We start from the raw sequence: 21,579 nt of genomic DNA, 5'->3' as shown, positions 1-21,579 counted from the left end.
TATTATTATTATAAAAATTGATATGACCTGAAACTATTTTTGCTGCTCACCTAAAAATGAGCAGCAATGGCACCAGTTATACCAAAATCAAAACAAAACAAAAACAAGGTACAATAGATTCTCAACTTTTTATCCAGGGAAATATTTAATATTTCTTGATTAAAACTGCTTGGGGGACAGTTTATCAGCTCTTTTATGCAAATTCCTCAAGGATCCTTCACTCTATGTGTTTCCTCCCTGACCTATTATCTTTGCACCTGACTCCAGTCACCAGGTGTGGCCACAATTCTCTGCTGATAGCTCAACCTCATCAATTCCTTTGTTCTTGGCTTTCTTTTCCACCATTCTTAGACTACCAGGTTCTATAGCTCTTCCTCAGACCCAGGAAGATGGAACCTTTGGCCTGTCAGATGTTGTTAGACTACAACTCCCATCCTCCCGGACCACTGGCTACGCTATCTGGAGCTGATGGGAGTCCAGCAAACTTGGAGGACCACAACTGCATAGCCTATTGACCCTTGAGTGTAGACTTATGGATGAGAACCATGGGCTGATGCTGGAAGGTGCTAGCAGAGTCTGTCGCAGAAAAAGCAGGTGCTGTGATTCTCCAGTAGTTTGACATTGCCTCTGGGGCCCACTCTGAAGTCTCTCAAGACAGATGGATGCCAACTAGTTTACCCGTCTAAAGGTAAAGTAAAGGTACCCCTGACTATTAGGTCCAGTCGTGACCGACTCTGGGGTTGCATGCTCATCTCGCATTATTGGCCGAGGGAGCCGGTGTATAGCTTCCAGGTCATGTGGCCAGCATGACAAAGCCGCTTCTGGCGAACCAGAGCAGCACATGGAAACACCGTTTACCTTCCCGCTGTAGCGGTTCCTATTTATCTACTTGCATTTTGATGTGCTTTCGAACTGCTAGGTTGGCAGGAGCTGGGACCGAGCAACGGGAGCTCACCCCGTCGCAGGGATTCGAACCGCCGACCTCCTGATCAGCAAACCCTAGGCTCAGTGGTTTAACCACAGCGCCACCTGGGTCCCACCAGTTTACCCGTCTAGCTTTTCCCAAAGATTCCTGTAAGTTGTAGCTTAATGAGTGTGGTGGAAAAAATCTGTTATACAGTGGCATCTCGGTCTACAAACAGCCCTGTTAACGACCTATTCAGTGTACAAACTCCACAAAACCGGAAGTAGGTGTTCCGGTTAGTGAACTTTGCCTTGGAAGATGAACGGAAGCCAAACAGTGGAAGGGCACCAGCAGCAGGAGAGGCCTCAGTAGGGAAAGCGCGCCTCAGTTTAAGAACGGTTCGGTTTAAGAACGGACTTCCGGAACATATTAAGTTCATAAACCGAGGTACCACTGTATTCCTCTTGCGCATGTCACAAAGCTCCAGTTCCCATCTTCCATAGGACAGGAGAGTTATGATTGGTCTGTGGTCTGGATATAGAGATCTATGGCGCCCTCAAAAATGTAAGCATCCCCATACAGTTCTGCCTTTGAGTCATAGCTGCCAAGTCTCCCATTTTTCGTGGGAAACCCCCGTATTTTGGACCGTTTCCCACTGGCAGCCCGAATTGGAAAAAAATTCCCGTAAATCCCCCGGATTTCCTACCTGCCAGGGAGACTCCATTTTGGGTCCTGCCACCGCCCGATTTCCGGTGCCCAGACATGGATAGTGCGGCATGTCTGGACATGCGTAGAAGTGACTTCCGGTGCCACGCCGCTGCTGATCCCGCATTTATCAGCAGGAGACTTGGCAGCTATGCTCTGAGTACATACTTGATACCAATATGATCAGTATGAAAGCAGAACTGGGTTGTTCTTTTTGCATTCCGCCAGATTCTAATAAGAGTTTTAAGATTCCTTCTAGCTCTGTGAGAATGCATCTGCAGTGGAGTTGGAGAGCGAGACAGAAGAAGGGAAATATATATCCCACACACATACAGGTACGCATATAGCACAATAATAACCTTTCCTTGATTCAGCCATGCAAAATAAGCTGTACAGCAAGGAAGCAGACAACAACTTGTTATTAAAATATGCACGCAGAAATTAAAAAGAAGAAGACGTTTCAGACTATAAAATCCTTCTTCAAGCTAACTCATTTTAAATTGAAAATAAGCACTGGTACAGCGGAGCCATTGATCTAGCTGAAGGAATTTATTGTCCGAAACATCCTAAAAATGTGTTTTGAATCACCCTGTGTGCATTATGCACACTGAAATTATCATCGGAGGAATTTTGTGTATTGGTGGTGCGCTGCCATTTACATTAACTCTTTGCTAACGTAAATTAACGGTGAAAAAAAAAGAAATGGAGCATGGAGATTTCTTCCCAAGAATTATGGTGGGAGAACCATTTCGGCTTTTAGGCTGCTTTGTTAAATAGATAAACGTATACATGCATATGAAGTACAGGCAGAAGGGTGGGCCAATATTAGGGATGGGAGAGCCATTCAATTCAGTTCACATTTAAAGGCAAACCTACCAAATTCACACTTTCTGAAACAATATGTGACCCAAAACACAGCCGTCCTTTGAAACATACGCTTTCCTGAATTTTGTAGTGTGACTGTCCAGCTAGGTCGTTCAAATGCTAGGGCAAAGTGTGCATAAAATAATGCACATATTTGTGGAAGTAGCATACAAAAATGCATTATATAAGGGGAAATTGCCTTGCAAAAATGTGTACACTTGGCAAAATTGCGTACAAAATTTTGTATATTAGGAGAAATTCACACTAAGATGATGCTGAATATTCTCTTTCTTTCATTTAAAAAAAAATCACAAACTGATTTGGAAATGTGGAGAATTAAACTTAATACTGGAAAAAAGAGAAACTGAGAGCAAAAATATGCCAAACACACATACCCCTACATTAGAGACACAGGGCAACTCAAGCACACATGCATGCATGCAAACAACATGTTTGTTTGTCTCTTTACTTATTTATTGCCATGTGGTTTTATTGATTTTCCAAATTTTAATGAATCAATCACAAATTAAAACAATTGTAATACAATTTTTCGAAAAATTGGCTTCCCACACTCCGTTCTCAATGTGTCCATAATTTCCTCTTGTTGCTGCTCTGTTTTCCCAGTTATTTCTGATTCACATTCCATTCCCTGTAATTAACCTTATATTACAATAGTTTTGGTTATTTTTTAACATGTTGTCCTTAAGCATCAGCTGTCCACTTGCCAATTTTTGCAATATTTTAACATTTCCAATATCTACAAGTGAGGTTATTCATCAAGTTGCCAATCCGCAAGAAATCAATAAATTATTATTTCTAAAATAATTTTTCTTTCCTTCCTTCTGCGTGCATGGAAACCTAATCGTTTCACTAGAGCAAACAACATGTTTAATAGCACACACACACACACCCAATATCTCTTCAAAAGGTGGAGGACGGAGGCAGTGGCGTTGTCTACACTTCTACTTGTTCCATGCCTAGAAAGCACAGTTTTCTTGTGCAGTTTTCTGCTTCCCCCACTCCTTGCCCAGGGAAAACCTACTCTTTAGTGCCAAATCCCAGAAAATAGCAACCTGGAGAAAACTTGAATTGCTGTTTGCTCCGACTAATCAATAAAGATTGGTTTTCCTGGGGAGTGGGGGGGGGAGTGGGACAAAAGGATGTGTAAATAAGCCCAGGGTTTTACTAATGGTCAATTTTAGAATACCCCCAAAAGGCATGATATTTGGATCTGTGACAATGTGTGGCAAACTGAGATGAAATGAAATGTGACCAGGATAGTCAGGGCAATGGTATCAGGCAGAACATTATTTAGCAGGTTTCTGTAGTCACCCAGACACCTTCAAGAAGCTAAGTTTGAATACATTCTTGGCAATGCTCCCTCGAAAGAATTCAATCCAACTTTTCAATGATGAGAAGCTTTACGACATAGACTTCAGGCAAGGTAGAGGAAAGATGCTATTTCCATAGCCCAAATAGTGCCTGCTGATGTGGGACATCTATAATCCTCGTTCTCCTTTCCATCTCTTGTAAAAGGGAGAGCAAGAAGCCCCGGAGTGAGTTAACATTCCAGTCTATCAAGAGCAGTTGGCTCTCATATTTAGATGTTTCACAGAGAACAGCACACAGCGATATAAAAACATCGTCCCCGTCCCCACCCCATGGTGGGCAGGTACAATTCAGTGGTGGGCAGGTACCATTCAGTTTTATAGAGACACTTAAAAAAAAGGAACATAAATTAAATTAAATATTTGTGCCAGGCCTGTCGGAGAAAGAAGACAAATAGCCCAGGCCAACAATTTTCTTAATAAGATTCCATCGTTTTCGTGCAAACGGTTGTCAAAGGGTAGGTTCAAGTTAACTCCCCCACCCTCCTCCCTTTTAGAAATCTGGATTATGGTTTCTGGTGTTGATTCCCATTGAAAATTATAGGTGCTTTTGTGCCAGACCATATTCATGAAAAACAGGTGCTTTTAAAGCCCTTTGGGGGGTATTCTCCTTTAAAACTGCATGGGAGGGGAGCAGAGCTGAGTTCACAGATCCAGCCATCACTGTTGTGTCCTCAATAGTCCTGCTCTACAACCTGCCATTCAGGCACCCACCACCATGAGCAGGGCCGTCTCACCCATAGGCACTAGGGGTGCAGGGCACCCGGGCACCAGGCTCTCAGGGGCCGAGAGTCCGGGGCCTGAGAGTTGAGTCCGGGGAACAGCCCGCCCGTCGGTCAGAGCGCCGCGGCGGGCACTGCTGCTGCGGGCAGCTCTGTGCCACGAATTCAGGGGCAACCAAGCCAGCGAGATGCTGAGGCAGCCAGCTGGCTCCGCCCTCCTGCACGCCTGGGACTGGGCAACAGAAGGCAGAGGGAGGTGGGGATGGCAAAGATGCAGTGGGAAGGATGGAGTCAGCAGACCTGGCTGTGCTCCCCCCCCAATCATGTGGCAATGCCCATAAAGGGCTCTACTCTCATTGCCTGGGAAGCAATGACTGGTCCAAGGTCGCCCGTTGTCAGGCCTCAGGGAATCTGATCCCTCCCATGGTGACAGCCAAGAAGCAGATAAACAAGAAGAGTTCCTACCAAGTCATTTATTCCATATTCACAGAGAGAGAGATGAAGGAATGAAGTCTTTCTTAGAATAATGGTGTTGCTCCGAGTAAAATCCCACCCCCTACGTCTCTTCTGTTCTACGTCATACCTGCAATGGCTGATCTGAGCTTTAGGCCTCTGAGCTTTCTGCTCTACTACTCTCAATACCTGCCTTGTCCTGGAAGGGGGGGGTCAGGAAAGCATTCCTGAGTGTGTCAGCTGCCTCTCCCCTGGTTCTTCCTGCTGTTCCCCTCCCAATATTTCCTAGCTTCTCCCCTCTGCAGCTTCTGAACTATGACCTGCAAGCCACTGCTGTAATTCTATACTGTCCTCCCGTTCTCAGGAAGGTTCAGGAGAAGGTGGGGCAGCCCCACCATTCCTTCTCAGCCCCTGACACCCATGGGATTTGTGGCTGAGCAGGGATTTGAACCCCAATTCCCAGATCCTAGCCCAACACTCTAACCACTACACCACACTGGCTCTTCTTTTCTTTTTCACCAACCGTACCCCTAGCCAGGCATCCCAACTCTAGGGGGTCGAGGTGTCTTTGACCCCCCCCCCCAATATTTGTTTGAAGAGGGCCCAGCCCCCTCAATGTTGAGAGGGTCCAGGATGCAGCACACACATGCGATGTTTCCTCCAGAGGAAGGGACAACATGGAAGCCTGCACCGACCTGGACGGTGTCGGGAGACACGTGTGACATCATGCGTGCGTGGCACACGCCAGGGCCCCTCAAGCTTGGGAAGGGGGAACAGCCTGTCGCCTCTGCCCCGAGCTGCCACAACCATTGTAGCTTCTACCCACCTATTGTTTTACAATAATGACTAACAGCGAAGCGGTTCTCAAGATAGGAATACATGGTAACTATAGCAGGACCGTGGTGCTCCCGCTCGAAGGGATATCGCAGGTGCATTGTGTACGCTGTGGTTTCAAAATCAAAGGATTGTTCTGCAATCTGTCCCGTGTGAGCTAGCAAAGCCTTAGGCACATTTCAGATAGGTAGATATAAAAGTTTGCTGTATGAGAGGCCGGATTAAGGTATCACAAAATTCCTTCTGGCCTTACACTATACCCTCTAGCTCTGCTGAGTCTCTTGATAAAATCCTGCCTTCCAAGGCGCTGCTCCAGATGTCTATAGATATATGTAGCTGCTCTGTGCTCCAGCTCTTTTTGCTTCGCCTTTCATGTCTGGGGAAGGTGTTGGAATGTTGCAACTGTAACCAGTTGGATAAAGCAGAGTACACACAGACTTTCAGGAGGCATTCAGTTGCAAACAGTGTAGTGATGAGGCAGGAACAAGACGCTGCTACTAGTAACATGGTTAACTACGGACGTTTATTATATACAGCAGACTCACAAGTTACTATGTACAAGATACAGACATGCATCTTCTCTTCTCTCTATATACACTTCTGTTACTGACAACCACTGACCACACAAAACCAAACCAAACCAACCAACCGAGGAGTGGTGAGACCTATCATGCCTTTATAGGTAACCTCAGCCAATCGCATAGCTGTTTCCAGGGACCCAAGTTTCCAGGCAGAATAACTCCTTTGCTCAGTCTTCTTGGCCATCAGCTAAGAAGCTGCAACTCGGCACGTAGTCAAAAAACCCAACAGAAGGGCCTGGCCGCTCCGGAGACCTGGTGTTGCCAGACAGAGCAGTCTCTCGCAATGTGAATAGCTTCCTCAATGAACTTGACGAAGGGTCTAAAGGAAAGAGAAGAGACCCTTCCAGAATTGATCCCCCACACGTAAGCCAAGGAGGTAAGCAACTATAGAAGACATCTGAAGGCAGCCTTGATTCATGAAGTTTTTTAAAATATGTTTTTAATATGTTTAAGTTTTCTTATATGTTGGAAGCCACCCTGGGGCAACCCAATCAGAAGGTGGGGAAGAAGGAGGAGGAGGAGGAGAAAGGAGAAGGAGAAGGAATTGAATAGGATGTCCCTATTTTCATCGGAGATATGTTGATGGTTATGAATGAACCATCACTGTGATCAGTGTGTTTTCTAGTGGGGTGGGGATAAAACGGAGGTGTCGGGGACTCTGGTCTTGACAAAAGTGTCAGCACAAAATGGCTGCCATGGGCACCAAGAATGGATCCAATGGTGGTAGGGTCTGAAAAGAGGAATGGTCCTTGTCATGGATTAAATAGGATCCAAAGTCCCCAAAAAAACCAACCCCTTGGCAGTCCTGGAGCATTTGATGAGAAGGAAATTTGGAAACTCCCATTGAAGAAACATCCATTGCAGCTGTGCCAAAATTTGCTTTATCTTAACAATTTCCCATCAATTAATGAGGAAAGAAATGGCATTTGAGCATTATCAACGGGGAGATAAAATTTCAGTGGAATTCTTATGGTTGGAGGGTCAGGGTTATTTGCCTTCCTTTCCGTATAGTCAAGGGGTGTTTGCGTGTGCCCTTTCTTTCCTAAACACATGGAGATGCCCGGGAGATGCTGAACGTCTCGGATCATGTTCTCAGAGAACACTATCCTAATGATTCAATAAGTTTCAGTGCTCAACTCATTTGATACCAGAGGTCAATAACAGGAGCTATTACTCCCGATGTCAAATGCCTCCCCTCGTTGCAAACAAGAAGCTTGACGAGATCGGAAATATCATTTAGAAAATTCAGTCTCCAATGAAATGTGTATTTTCCCCCTTCTGGCATATTGATTTTCTTTATTGAATGCAATGAATATCCAATGTGAATCCTCGCTTGTACCATAGTAATGCAGATTGGTGGCAGAGGGACTACTTTCAAACTTAATTTGTCTTTCTTTTGGCCTTCCTTCCTTTCTTTTTCTCTCTTCCTTCCCCCACCCCCTACTTACTTCCAAAAAAACTGTATAGAACAAGCTCCCTATATTGGCTCATTTTTATGATCTAGATAAACTGTGCCTCACGAGAAATCCTTATATTGAGCTTCATGCACATTAGCATATGCCTTTTTATAGGATGTGTTGAAAACAACTTCGGAAAAAGTTTTCGCTTTGGAAAAAAGAAGTTTTGAGAACCATCCACCTAAACCTTTACTATTTCCTGCTTGACTATGGGACAAAGTGTATCGCTATCTGGATCCAATATGGGCAGAAATGGGTGAGAGGACATTGCAGGGAATTCCTGGTATTGTCCAATTGTAATATCTCAAATTGGAATCAGAGTGGTATAGTAGATAGACATGGATGGCAAACTTTCTGTCTTCTGAATGACATATGATTACAACTCCCATCATCCCTAACCATTGGCCATGCTGGCTGGGGATCATGGGGGTTTGAGTCTAACAGCATCTGAACGGCTAATTAAGAAAACATTTTTTAAAAAAACTTCCCTGTGCAGGGCTGCCTTCATATATATATATATATATATATATATATATATATATATATATATATATATATATCCACTGTGTGAGTGGATGTAACACCCTCCCTCCGTAACCGCTGAACCAAATTGCATCAAATTAGGGCAAAGCGTACCTTTCCCATCAGGGAGGGATCTGGCATAAATTATTTTCCAGAAAAGCACCCCTTTCATACCTAAAATAATGATTAAACACAAAAGTGGCGCGCAAATTAGACATCACCTGCAGAAACTCTGAAGATTCCAGCAGCATCCAATAGAAAGGCAAAATGCATGCTGCTGCCTCCAAAGCCGCGCCACCAGATGACATCACAAAATTCCACAGCAACCAACTGAAAACAAGCCTTTTGCAGCAAAAAGGCCCAACATTGCCCAGCAGACTGAATAGGCCGCAACAGACTAGGCCGCTTTCCAGACTAGGCCAAGTGGAGGTAGGGGCCTGCCCTGGGGGGGGGGCAAATAGGGGGCAGGGATAGGTAATGGGTCAGAACAGGCTGGGGGAGACACAGGGATGAAACCTGCCCTCTCCACAGTATCTTGCCTTGGCTTTGCAGACTAGGCCACTTTCCAGACTAGGCCAAATGGAGGTAGGGGCCTGCTTGGGTGGGGGATGGGGGGGCTGAATAGGTCATAGGTTGGGACAGTGTGGGCCCAATCACAGGGATGAACTGAGGGATTGGGGGAGGAGGGACAGAACGGGGGGGAGACACAGGGATGTGCCTATGTAAACATAACACATGAAAAACAGGGGGACTCTGAAGGTGAGGGGAGTCTGAAGTGGGACTTTGAGGCTCCATTTAACAAACCGAGCCACCGCAACGTGTGGCAGCACCAACTAGTATGTCTTCTAAAAGATGTAATTACTTATCTCCTTGGTTCAGGGGTCACATAACTCCATGCCCTCCAAAATTTATCCAAAGAAAATAAAGACATCCTATCACACCCTCCAACATTTCTCTGATGAAAATAGGGACATTGGAAAAGAGGGACATTCCAGGATCAAATCAGAAACCAGGGTGGCTTCTATAAATCTGGGACTGTCTCTGGAAAATAAAGACACTTGGTGGGCCTGCTAGTCACCACTGTTGAAGCAAGTTTAAAATGTCCGTCCAGTGGGTTTCTTTATATGGATGAGAGGTGGATAAGGGGAGAGGGAACACACCATCTTGTCCTCTGCCTCAGGCAGCAAAATTTAATGGACCACCCCAGACTCTGTGATGTCCTAATCCATGGGTAGACAAACTAAGGCCCGGGGGCCGGATCCGGCCCAATCGCCTTCTAAATCCAGCCCGCGGATGGTCCAGGAATCAGCGTGTTTTTACATGAGTAGAATGTGTGCTTTTATTTAAAATGCATCTCTAGGTTATTTGTGGGGCATAGGAATTTGTTCTCCCTCCTTCAAAATATAGTCTGGCCCCCCACAAGGTCTGAGGGACAGTGGACCAGCCCCCTGCTGAAAAAGTTTGCTGACCCCTGTATCAACAGTCCTAAGAATCTCTTATTATACAGTATGGTGGCAAACTAATTTAGGCTCCTCTCTCTGATATTGTGGTGCATTATGGGTACACAATTACATCAATTGGATTCCCCCCCCCCTAAAAAAAGGTATGCAGTGTTAACAAAAGGGAATGGTTCTGCAAGCTAAGAAAAGAAAGATACTTCTGTCTTGGCAATTGCGGCCTGAAGTTTGTATTCATAAAACATCTGTCAGAATTTGAGACTCAACAACAACAACAACAACAACAACAACACACACACACACACACACACACAAAATGCAAAGTGCTGTTCTTGTTTGCAATTTCTTAACTTTTTAATAAAAAAAATTGTGGTTTTCTCTGAATTTTAATACACTGGGCATTTTTTAATCTGCATAGTGAGAGCACAAGAGAGACCAGGATTGATGAATATGAAGTAAACAAAAGGGCCTGGTTAGCCGGCATGTACAGGCCAGATAAGGAATTAATGATCCCAGGAAATATGGCATTGCTCCCATTAAGATTTTGAAACATGTTGTTCATTGCTCTCAACACTGCAAACATCGGGATGTAATGCCTCGCTTCCTTGTCAAGGGGAAAGTGTGATTTTATTTGTTAATGAAGCAACATAAAACCTGGCTGTCCAGGGTGGAGGCCAGAGGAAGAAGAATACCAGCTCAGTAGTCTACATGCCCCATAGCTAGGACATTAACAAGGACAACCTGATTGCTCTGTTGGGGTAGAGGGAGGGAGGGAGTTTTGCCTTTGGAAAATTGTGTTTGGTTTGTCAGGGTGTTAGGTGCCTCATTGGCCCCACATAATGAGCAACACACAACAACTGAGACAAGTCCTTTGACAGGACCAACAACGCTGGTAATGAGCTTTTGAGATGCACAGAACTCTTCTTTGGGCTTATAAACTCGGAGCAAAATGAATATATTTTTAAAGTGGACATCCTCATAGTGCAGGTTAATTTGCCCGGGTTTTGCTCCATTGACAACCAAGATGCAGAAAGTTTTAAACAGGAATAACAGTCATTTGATGGTTATGGAGCTAGGGACACCTTTGTTTACTGTTTTGTTTTGTTTCGTTTCGTTTCCATCCCAGCCTTCCTCCCAAAATTGTCTAGGGGGAAAAAAACACGTCTGTGCAAGAATAAAATAAATTGGGAAAGTAAAATGGGTACCCCTAAACCTTTTGTGAATCTAAGTTTGGCCTCAATGAAGGGCAATATTTCAATATGAGTAGGAAAATGAGAGTACCCCTAGGGGGGGAAGGCGCCAAGTGTATGTTTTTATTTTTGTAAATCTACCAAATAATAAAATAATATCAGGATTAAGGGGTTTTCTCAGGATGGCGGAGGGCCTGTGTGCTGTGTCCTTTTGGTGGTGGCACTCACCCTACTTCTGATAGGAAATGCTCTGTGGGGTGGGGTGGGGGACAAGAATGGGTGGGTCAGGGAGGGTCAGTTAAGGGGGAATGAGAAATGTCCCCATTTTCATCTGAGGAATGTTGGAGGGTATGTAAATGGATACAGTAATTTATGACATTTAGGGCTCTGTGTGCACACACAGAGAGCCAGTGTGGTGTAGTGGTTAAGAGCGGTAGACTCGTAATCCGGGGAACCGGGTTCGCGTCTCTGCTCCTCCACATGCAGCTGCTGGGTGACCTTGGGCTAGTCACACTTCTCTGAAGTCTCTGAGCCGCACTCACCTCACAGAGTGTTTGTTGTGGGGGTGGGAGGGGAAAGGAGATTGTTAGCCGCTTTGAGACTCCTTCGGGTAGTGATAAAGCGGGATATCAAATCCAAACTTATTCTTTTCTTCACACACATACCCAAACCCGGGGTCTGACCTCTGGTGGATTAGGACCTTTGTTTCTAGGGGGGGGGGAGAAACCTGACGCATGCTTCCCCCCATAAACAGGCCTGGGGATTTAGTATCAAGACTTTATTTGCCATGGTGATAAAAATTGACTCTCCATTTTCTCTTCCCACCCACCCAAATTGTTTACTCCCCACATTAAGCTTGCATGGCCTGACAGAGGGGGAACTAATTCAAAACCCTGATGCTAAGAATATGTTAGATCTTCCTAAACTTTCTGCCTCATTAAGTGAACTTTACAGTGGCCTGGGACACTTTCTTATCAGCAACAATAAAGGGAAATGTGGATGGAGACTTCGATGGGTTTTATTAAACCTGCAATATCATTAGAGTTCATTAAGAACCAGCAGAACATACTGGACTGGCGATACTGAAAGTTTTCCGAGGAGATAAGGAAAAAGCAATCTGCTGAGATTGTAACTGCATAAGATAATAATCAAATGAGCCATTTTATTACCCCTACTATGCTTTAAAACACATCCTCATAATGACCATCATGATAGGTTTCCTGACATTCTTGAGAAATGCTACACACAGGTCATTCCAATTTCAGGATAGCTACAAGAAAATGTCGGAGGCCTGGGCAAATGTAATGCACCGATGTTTTAGCCTGTAAGATGTTGCAGATGTAAATGCTTTGTGTCAAATATTCTGTAAAGAGGGGTGAATCAGTCAATTTGGGCTTCTCTGAGTTTCTCATTGTTGCAACCATGAGGTCAGTTCTCCACATTTCCACATCAGTTTGACATTTAAAAAATAAAATAAAATAAAAATAAAATCCTCATCTAAACATTCCATCAGCCTTTTGAGGTGAATTTATCCTAACATAAACATTATTGTGTGCTAATATACACATTATTACAAGCCATTTCCCCAAATACATTTTTTAAAAAATAAAAAAATTACCAATATATGCATTGCACACTGCATGCGGAAAAGTGCATTGCAAAATTCAGAGAAGGGTGAATTCTGAAGGATGGCAATGTTTTGATTCATGTGTTGTTTCAGGAAATTAGGTAGGCTTGCTCTTAAATAGGAACTGAATGGAATTTCTTTCCCAATCGTAGGTGAAACTGATCTCATTACCAAAGAATAACCCCCTTGCTAAGAATTTGCATTGTTCTCTGCTGTTTCATTCCGTTTTCTTCTACTGCAGCTGTTAGGCATGCAGGCCTTCTGTGGGTTTTAGTTTCTCTCATTTCCCCAGTTTTCATTTCTTCCCATTTTCGCAACATGTTTCGAGTTTTGATCCGTCTTTTCTCTCTCTCCCCCTCCTTTTATTTCTCTCTTGAAGTTTCATGCAAACACTTTTTAAATGGCCATGTGGCAAACAAAAAAACACCAATTATAGCTGCAATCCAAACCCCGTTTGCCTGAGAGTAAGCCCCACTGAATTCCGTAAGACTTGATTCCGAGTAGCACAGGTTAGGATTGTGCTATAAGTTGGTTTAGAGAAGCGTCGGGGAACAGTCGTAGATCACCATCCCAAGGCTTCTCTAAGGTCATGGAAAATAGGGAGGACAAACAGAATATACAAATGAGAAAGAAAAAGTTGGACTTATCGATTTTTCCCCCTCTGTGCTTAAACCCCTGATAAGAATCAGCCAAAGAGTCGGCCTAAGACATGATTGCAGAAATGAATGAAAGTTATTTGATGGATCTTTTTATTTTGCCATCTTTTTGCTTCAGGCAGCGCTCGTGAACTGAATCTCGACATTCCTTTACAGGTGATTATTACACTTCCGAACGGACGGCTAATAAATGGGCTGTCACAGAAACCTCATTTCTCTTTAGCCAACAAATGTCAACATCCCTTACTACAGGACTCCTCTCCTTTACAGCTCCTTCCATTTCAGTCTTTCCAAACATTAGTACATTAAGCTATATGATGCTGTGGCGTAAGAAGTCCCCACCTTACGCCTTTTGTTTCCAAACCTCTCAAATTATAAAAAGCACTAATAGGGATTTCTGAGGTAACACTAAACCTCACCACTCTTCCCTATAGCCTTATTGTAATCCCCCTATCCCTTGTGGGTTTTACACATAAAATGAGAGTACTTTTCCAGCCCAAACGTGGCCCGGTATCTTCTTAAGCTCTGGGGTGAATATGAGACTATTCCTCGTGTACACACCAGTAAGGGGTTCTCCTCACTTGAGCTTTCCCCACTGTGAAGCTTTCCTCCCTCCCGAGGAAACTTTGTGTCACCCTTGAACCAATCTCCCTCTTCCTCCCCCTCTCGGTGCACTCAAGGGACCACAAACTATCCTTTCTGCCTTGCCTTTTGTCCTTTTAATGAGTATCTCCACCAGATGAGCAATAGATACCTCTGCTGGAAAGATCACACAGACGATAGTTTAGATGGCACTTTAACTTAACATTTAACGTCTTAAAATCTTAACGGTTGCGTTCAAGTTTCATGTGTACAAGCATGTGGTTTCAATAGAACTGTTCTTGTTAATCATATAATTACAAACCTAACCAATTCCTCATCTACACCTACTCTAGTAACCTACTCCACAACCTCCCACACACTCACGCTCCCAAAACCCTCTCTCCCCAGAATTAACGGCTACCCATCCTCTTTAAACCCGTGGATGTCCCGCCCCTCATGGAATGGAATGCCATCAATCAACTAAGAGGCTGGGTTTAACACTTAACACCCTGGAGCTCTACTCAAGCCAGCCCAATCCGTCACAAATGCCTCTGGGAGCAAAATGGGGAGACGTCGGAGCATCGCCATCATCCACAGAGCTGCACAGGAACTTAAAACACTGTTGCAAGCTTGCTTCCTGATTCAAGTTTTAAGATTAACCAAGTGTTCAAAATTGGGAGCGGAAATTGGTATCAAAGCTGGGATTAAACACAGACCCTCAAATGAGAGTTCAATACTGCCTCATGTGGTGATGTTGCTGAGGTACTGCTGTTTTCCCAGCATCACAACACAACACATGACTGGTGCTCACTGGGGAGCTTGACGCTTGTGGTACGGTGCAGCCAATCTGATGCTCTCTTTCCGTCACATGACTGCCTGGTGCCAAGCTGTGAGAAGGGATCGAAAGAGATGGGGAGGGAAAAAAATCACCACCGTTCTGTAACCTCTTTGTATTGTGGCTTCCACATGGAGCCAGAGAACACAGGCCACGAAACCATAGCATGCCACCTGGCACAACTAAGAAGGATCTGGCATAGGACACTTACCTATTGGCTTCACCTAAACTCAAATCCCCCCGGTCTAATATCCCTAGTGCTGCAAGATTGTCACAAGAGCCCCTGGACTAAAATTGACTATCAATAACTTCACTCTTGTGGTTTATCACCACAACAGCTACTCACTTTGGGTTTTAGTAAAGCAAACAGTCTAATTTGTCAGTGCCTAAATGATACTGAGCGTCAGAACAACTCGGCCACAGTAAGGAAATTTTGCCCATGATATGACTATTTTCCACCTTCCCATTTCGACTCTCTGGCACCCTATCTGCATAATCTAGCAATTCTAAAATATAGACCCTCCCAACTGGCATTATAATGTTTAAAGGTCCAAGTGAAGACTTTCTTGTTTACTCGGACATTTTAAAGGGCTAATGTGTCTTTTCAGTCTGCTTCATTGGATTTTAGCTATCTTCCTGGTTGGCCTTGTTTTGTTGTTGTTGTTTAGTCGTTTAGTCGTGTCCGACTCTTCGTGACCCAATGGACCAGGTGTCTTCCAGGGTGTCTTCTCTTCTCATGGGTTCGCCAAAGTATTGGAGCCTCAGGATCTGTCCTTCCAGTGAGCTTCCAGGATCTGACCTTCCAGTGGAGAAGGAACTGGCAAGCCACTCCAGTATCCCTGCCAAGAAAACTCCATGGACAAAAACAGGCCTTGTTTTACGGTGGATTATATGGGGGGAGCAGTTTTCTGTTTCATTCCCTTGCCTATCAGTTGAGAATCAAGCTTCTTCTTTGTTGTTTTCCTGCAGGGATTTGGATTGGGGCACTCAGCTGAGGACAGCACCTCAGGGGTGGAAGAACCAAGCGGAGCAGGGCTGAGCAGATTGCAGGCTTGCCGGATCAATTTCGCATCTGTGCTAGAACCTCAAGACCAACCATCTAGAGGCTGGTGGCAAAAGACATACAGATAGAATCGAGGAACTGGCATATTCTAAGCACAGGCTGAGCCTAGGAATCTGCTTTCAGTTCCAGAACTGAGCTCCCAGTCATTAAACACAAAATCCACTACTAGTTAGCTCTCTTTAGTTCAGTAGTCTAATTTGGGTGGGGAGAAAGTCACTTTCTTGTTGCTGATTGTCAGGGGACCACCAGGGGTCAGCGGAGAGACCAGGAAGTGCGGAAAAGGACTCTCCGATGAAGTAAGAGCCAAGGATGGGAGTGCTGAGGAACCATCCGCAGGAGGTGGTGCTGACCCTCAGGAAGCGGAGCAGACCCTTGAGGATGCTGAGGAGGGAAGGTCCTCAAAGGGAAGCGTTGGAGGGTGGGACCAGAGAGCTCAGGAGGGGGAGGTGCCAGAGGAGACAGCACCAGCCCCCCAGCTGGGCAGTTCAAGTGGAGAGGGTTCTCCAGCAGCCCCATCACCCCAACAGTGGAGGGGTGAAAAGAGGCACACAGAGAGGAGGAGATTCCGAAAGCCCAGCGTGTTCTGTTGGTGGAAGTCACAAAGGGTGGTGCTTCCGGATTCTGATTTGGGATAGAACAGTCATGCTTTTTGTTGCTCTGTCTTGTATATAATAAAACTCTGTAAAAACCAGCCACAGAGTTTGGAGCAGATTACTCGCGAGGAAGCCTCCAGCACCATTACACTGTTGTTTAAAAAAAATGAGGTCGGAAACAGATGACCAACCATTGAGCTATGACCCTGCCCCATCCCTGCCTACATTCTGTCCTTGGAGTATTCGATATTTTGTCTTCCTATCTGCCAATCAACCATGAAACTTCCACCTGCTTTTATTGTATTTTGTTTCTGTAACCATCCTGGGATTCACTTGGATGAGTGTGTGTGTGTGCGCACGCACACACACACACACACACACACTAGGTGGTTGTATTAACTAATGTTCTTAGGGTGTATGGTTGCCCAGAAAAGGGAAGGACAAAAGAAAATCTAAAAGGAGAAAAATCAAATATTGTCTACAGCTATGAAACATGAGCTAATGCATAGTTGTAAAGAGACTTGAATGGAGAAACTGGGAGCGGATGGGGTTGGGGAGAGGGAATCAATACTAACAAAATTTATCTTCATGAATATTATTGAGGTGCTACAGCTCCATCTAGAGACCGAACTTCCTGAACTACCTCAACTTCCTGAAGTAGAAATATATGCATATTTAATAAACATAACATTGTCATTCGACTACCTACATGTGGGTTTGGTTGAAATCATTCTTCGGAGAAGTTCATGTATCATTTATTACTGTTCTTTGCTTATGGTGATATCAGTTATCTGTTTTTGAGGAAAGGGGAAGGAGAATCCTTCAGATTTTCTTTTTAGCAGAAAATACCAGCATCTTGCCAACTGCTTGATAAGGTGTTTTCTCAAGTCAGAAAACCAGGCCAATCTTGAAAATCTCTCTCTTTCTCTCTCTCTCTCTCTCTCTCTCTCGCCATCTGCTACCCAGTTGGGCACAGCAGTACTTTCCCCAATTTTTCAAGGACAGCTGTTCACACCTATCCACATATTGTTGTGCAGTTGACCTATATTCACCAGAGGACTCTTCAAACAGTTGGCTCTACATTTGTGCTAGAAGAGGCTGCATTTTATTGAGCCACCAGATGAACATGGCAGGCAGGGCTCCTGTTAATAGGGGTGCAGAAAGGTAGCTATTGGCCCGATAGCTGAGAAATTCCTGGTTATCCAAAATAGTTATGCAAAGGCAGAGGGGGCTTCTTTTCTTCTCTTCCCAGGCCTATCTCACACAGATTCCAGCATAGGTAAGAAGGTAAAGGACCCCTGGACGGTTAAGTCCAGGCAAAGGCGACTATGGGGTTGTGGTGTTCATCTCGCTTTCAGGCCAAGGGAGCTGGCGTTTGTCTGCAGACAGCTTTCCTGGTCATGTGGGCGGCACGACTAAACTGCTTCTGGTGCAATGGAACAGTGTGACAGAAACCAGAGCGCACGGAAACACTGTTTACCTTCCCACCACAGCAGTGTTAGGGTTAAAAGCAAAATCAGCAGAAACTGGTTGAGGAACTTACACATAGAGACCAAGGCTTAAACAAATGCTTGGTTTAATGGAGAAAGGAAAAATTACAAAAATTAAATTAGGCTTACACAAAATACCCACACAACCAAACCACCCACCAAGAGCACACTGGGAAAACGCCCAGCACAGAGGCAACACACAACACCCCTGATATACCCTGCATCATTAACTTCACAGCAACACCTGTAGAGCTGCTCCACAGCTGCAGAACTCCAATCATTAAATCTTTCCTGACTCTTAAAGATACAGTGAAACAATAATGACACTTTTACACAATCATTCAACATATCCCCTGCAGTTCATTATTGTGAAACAGAGACAAACTTTGTACATGTCTTTCATGCGCAACTTTTGGAAGTGCTTTAGTAAAGATGTCTGCAACTTGTCTGTCACCGGGGACATATTCAAAAACAATTGTTTTGTCAGCAATCAAATTCTTTACAAATTGTAAACGTAATCTCAACACTCTAGTGCGCTGTGTGTTGGTTTCTGAGCACAGGATAGCAAGTCCACTCTGGGAATCGAGATAAACTTTTACTGGGAGTGATACTGGCATCTTTAAGTCTTCAAATATTTGTAAATACCACTCTATATCACGAATGGCCTGAGTACAGGCATATAACTCACTTTCAGTTGAAGAAAGACAATTAATCCTTTGATTCTGTGCTTTCCATTCAAAAGGACACCCATTATAAAAATAAACCATACCAGATGTACCTTTGTAATTATTTTGCTCTACAGCATGAGATGCATCACAATATATTTCAAAACCTTTGTCAATAGATGGTGTAAATTCCAATCTGTAATGTTTTGTGTGTTTGAGGTACATCACCACTCTCTTAAGAGCTTTGAAGCATTGGGTAGTGGGTTTTTCTACAAATTTTGCCAGAAAATGAAAAGCATAAGTCACATCTGGCCTTGAAACTCTTTGAATAAAATTGAGCTTGCCTATGGCAGAGCGATACAAAGTTTTGTCAGAGAACGTGTTATTGCCATCTGTAAAAGTGAAACCACATACCATAGGCGTTTCTTTCCCATTTGCATTCTTTAAACATAACATTTCAACAAGATCATCTATTTTTGCATTTTGATGAATCAGATAAGAACCATTTTTGCCTTCAATTTGCATGGATATATAGTTTTTAGCTTTGCCTAATTCTACCACATCAAATTTTTCTTGTAACAGTGACACTATCTGTGTATATTCATGTTTAGTTCTTGTAGAAATTAGTATATCATCTACAAACACACATAATTTGGTCACAGAATTTCCATTTTCTTTTGTAAATACACAGTTATCTGCCTTGCCTTGTGTAAAACCAAAATTCAGCAATTCCTTCACTAAAGTCTGATGCCAGTTTTTACCACTCTGATGCAAACCATAAAGAGATTTATTTAGTTTGCACACTACTCCTTTAGTGGCGATTACGCCATCAGGGACACGCATAAAAATTTGTTCTTCTAAATCTGCAAACAAATAGGCAGTTTTTATATCTACATGATAGACAGCATGTCCACGCTGGGATGCATCTTTTAACAAAAGCTTAACAGATCCATATTTTACGCTTGGTGAGTAACACAAATCATAGTCTTCACCCGGGATTTGCTGGAAACCTCTGGCTACTAACCTAGCCTTGTACCTTACAACTTCGTTTTTATCATTCATTTTCACTTTATAAACCCATTTTGAATCAATAACTCTCATGTCTGGGGTTTGTGGTACAAGAGACCAAGTGTTGTGCTCTTTTAAAGAAGCTATTTCAGCATCCATAGCTTTGTACCAATTTGCAGCTTCATGCAAAGGTAATTTTTGAACATCGTTGTAGCATTTTGGCTCAAAAACTGCTTTATTGGCATACACAGTATATAACTGCTCTTTTGAAAACCGTCTTGGTTCCTGTCTCTTTCTGTCTGAACGTCTTAGTCCTGAAGAAGAGCTAGGCCCTTCAAAATCAGTAGAACTATTTGGACTTCTAGCTTCAGACTGTAAATTGCTATCATCAGACTGATGAGACTCTTGTGGGCTTTTCTTACTTTCAGAAAACTCAGAAGAACTTAACCTTTCTTTAGGTGTCTGTGTCTTTAAATTTTCAAACAAATCACCAGACACAACAGGCTTTTCGTCTTCAGATTCACTATTATCCCCTGCTCCAGCTTCTTCCTCTTCTACTTCTACTTCCTCCTCATCAGCATTATCTAAACCATCTCTATCTTGAAAAATAGCAACTCTATTCCAATTTACAGTTTCAATCATGCTTCTGGTAATATGAAATTTGCCAGTTGCTGGTACATAAACTCTGTACGCCCCCTGCTGGTAGCCCATAAACTTTCCTTGAACACTACGCTCATCCAACTTGTGTCTAGCAGGGTAGTGAATAATAACGTCTGAACCCCAAATTCGCAGGTATTTTAAATTAGGGCGTTTTTTAAACAACATTTCATAGGGTGTAACATTTAAACTAGAATGATAGGATCTGTTTTTAACAAAAAGATAGGCATGAAGAGATTCCGCCCAATATTCTTTCCCCAAATTAGCATCATGCAAGTAAGTTTTAACACCTGCCTGCAAATCACGTTGCACTACTTCTACAATCCCATTCTGCCAAGGACTTCTAGGGCAGGACAACTCGTGAACAGTCCCCTGCGCTTCCAGGAAATGTGAAAATTCCTCAGAAACAAACTCTCCCCCCCTGTCAGAAAACAAATGCTTTATAGGTTTGTTAAAGTGGGTTTTTACCCAGTTGCAAAAAATCTTGTACTTCTCAAGTGCTTGTGACTTTTCAGCAATGGTGTAAACAAAACAATATCTGCTGTACTGATCAATAAGAGTAAGCCAATATTTTGAATTTCCTAAAGAAGGAGGGAGTGGCCCTACTAAATCACAATGCACACGTTCAAATGGCTCTGTTACTTTCCTGCCTGAGCATTTACCCTTTCTTGCAACTTTTATCTTATTCTTACAACAAGATACACATTGCATATAGTATTTACATGGCTTCAAGTTTAGTCCATCAACAATCTTCTCCGTCTTTATCACATCTGTGAAATTTAAATGTCCCAAAAGTCTATGCGCCTCATGAATACAACCGGAGTGAGGCTTTACATTTCTCAGCCCCTGACTTGGCTGGGTTACTCTACAGTTCACTGGTGGCTGTGAATGCTTTTTAAAATATAGTCTATATAAACCTTCAGACTCTCTGGCATACAATACACGCTTTCCCCCTTTGTAGAACTCACATAGTGATTTTGTGAAGCACACAGTTACTCCTTGGCGTGCAAAGCAACTTACTGATAATAAATTGTCCACTGATGGGCAGTAAGTGCAATTTGCTATTGTTATGTTTAAGGAGTCAAGTTTCACAGTACCTCTGCCAAGCGACTGTAGAACGTCGGAGTTGGCCAGATGAATGGTGCCAATTTCCTCTTCGAAAGAAACAAACAGACTTCGGTCGTTACAAAGATGACTTGACGCCCCGGAATCTACTACAAACGATTTCCACGTGTCATCTTTAATTACTTTACGACCTAATTCACGAACATGGAACGCTCGCGGCTCACGTCCATCTTTACGATGTACTGCCGACTGCTGGGTTGC

General features: G+C 43.6%; 1 long non-coding RNA gene across 1 annotated transcript in view; it reads left to right on the top strand.

The window, feature by feature from the left end:
* The first annotated feature begins 6,644 nt into the window (after nt 1-6,644).
* The window catches only part of LOC148683447 (uncharacterized), a 52,696-nt gene continuing 37,761 nt past the window's right edge, over nt 6,645-21,579 (top strand). The window contains exon 1 of the long non-coding RNA XR_015947205.1: nt 6,645-6,827. This is a non-coding gene — a long non-coding RNA (uncharacterized LOC148683447). The remainder of the gene's footprint in view (nt 6,828-21,579) is intronic.

Source organism: Zootoca vivipara, chromosome 15, assembly GCF_965207765.1.
Source record: "Zootoca vivipara chromosome 15, rZooViv2.hap1.1, whole genome shotgun sequence".
Lineage (NCBI taxonomy): Eukaryota > Metazoa > Chordata > Lepidosauria > Squamata > Lacertidae > Zootoca > Zootoca vivipara.
This window is presented reverse-complemented; position numbering and strand designations above follow the sequence as displayed.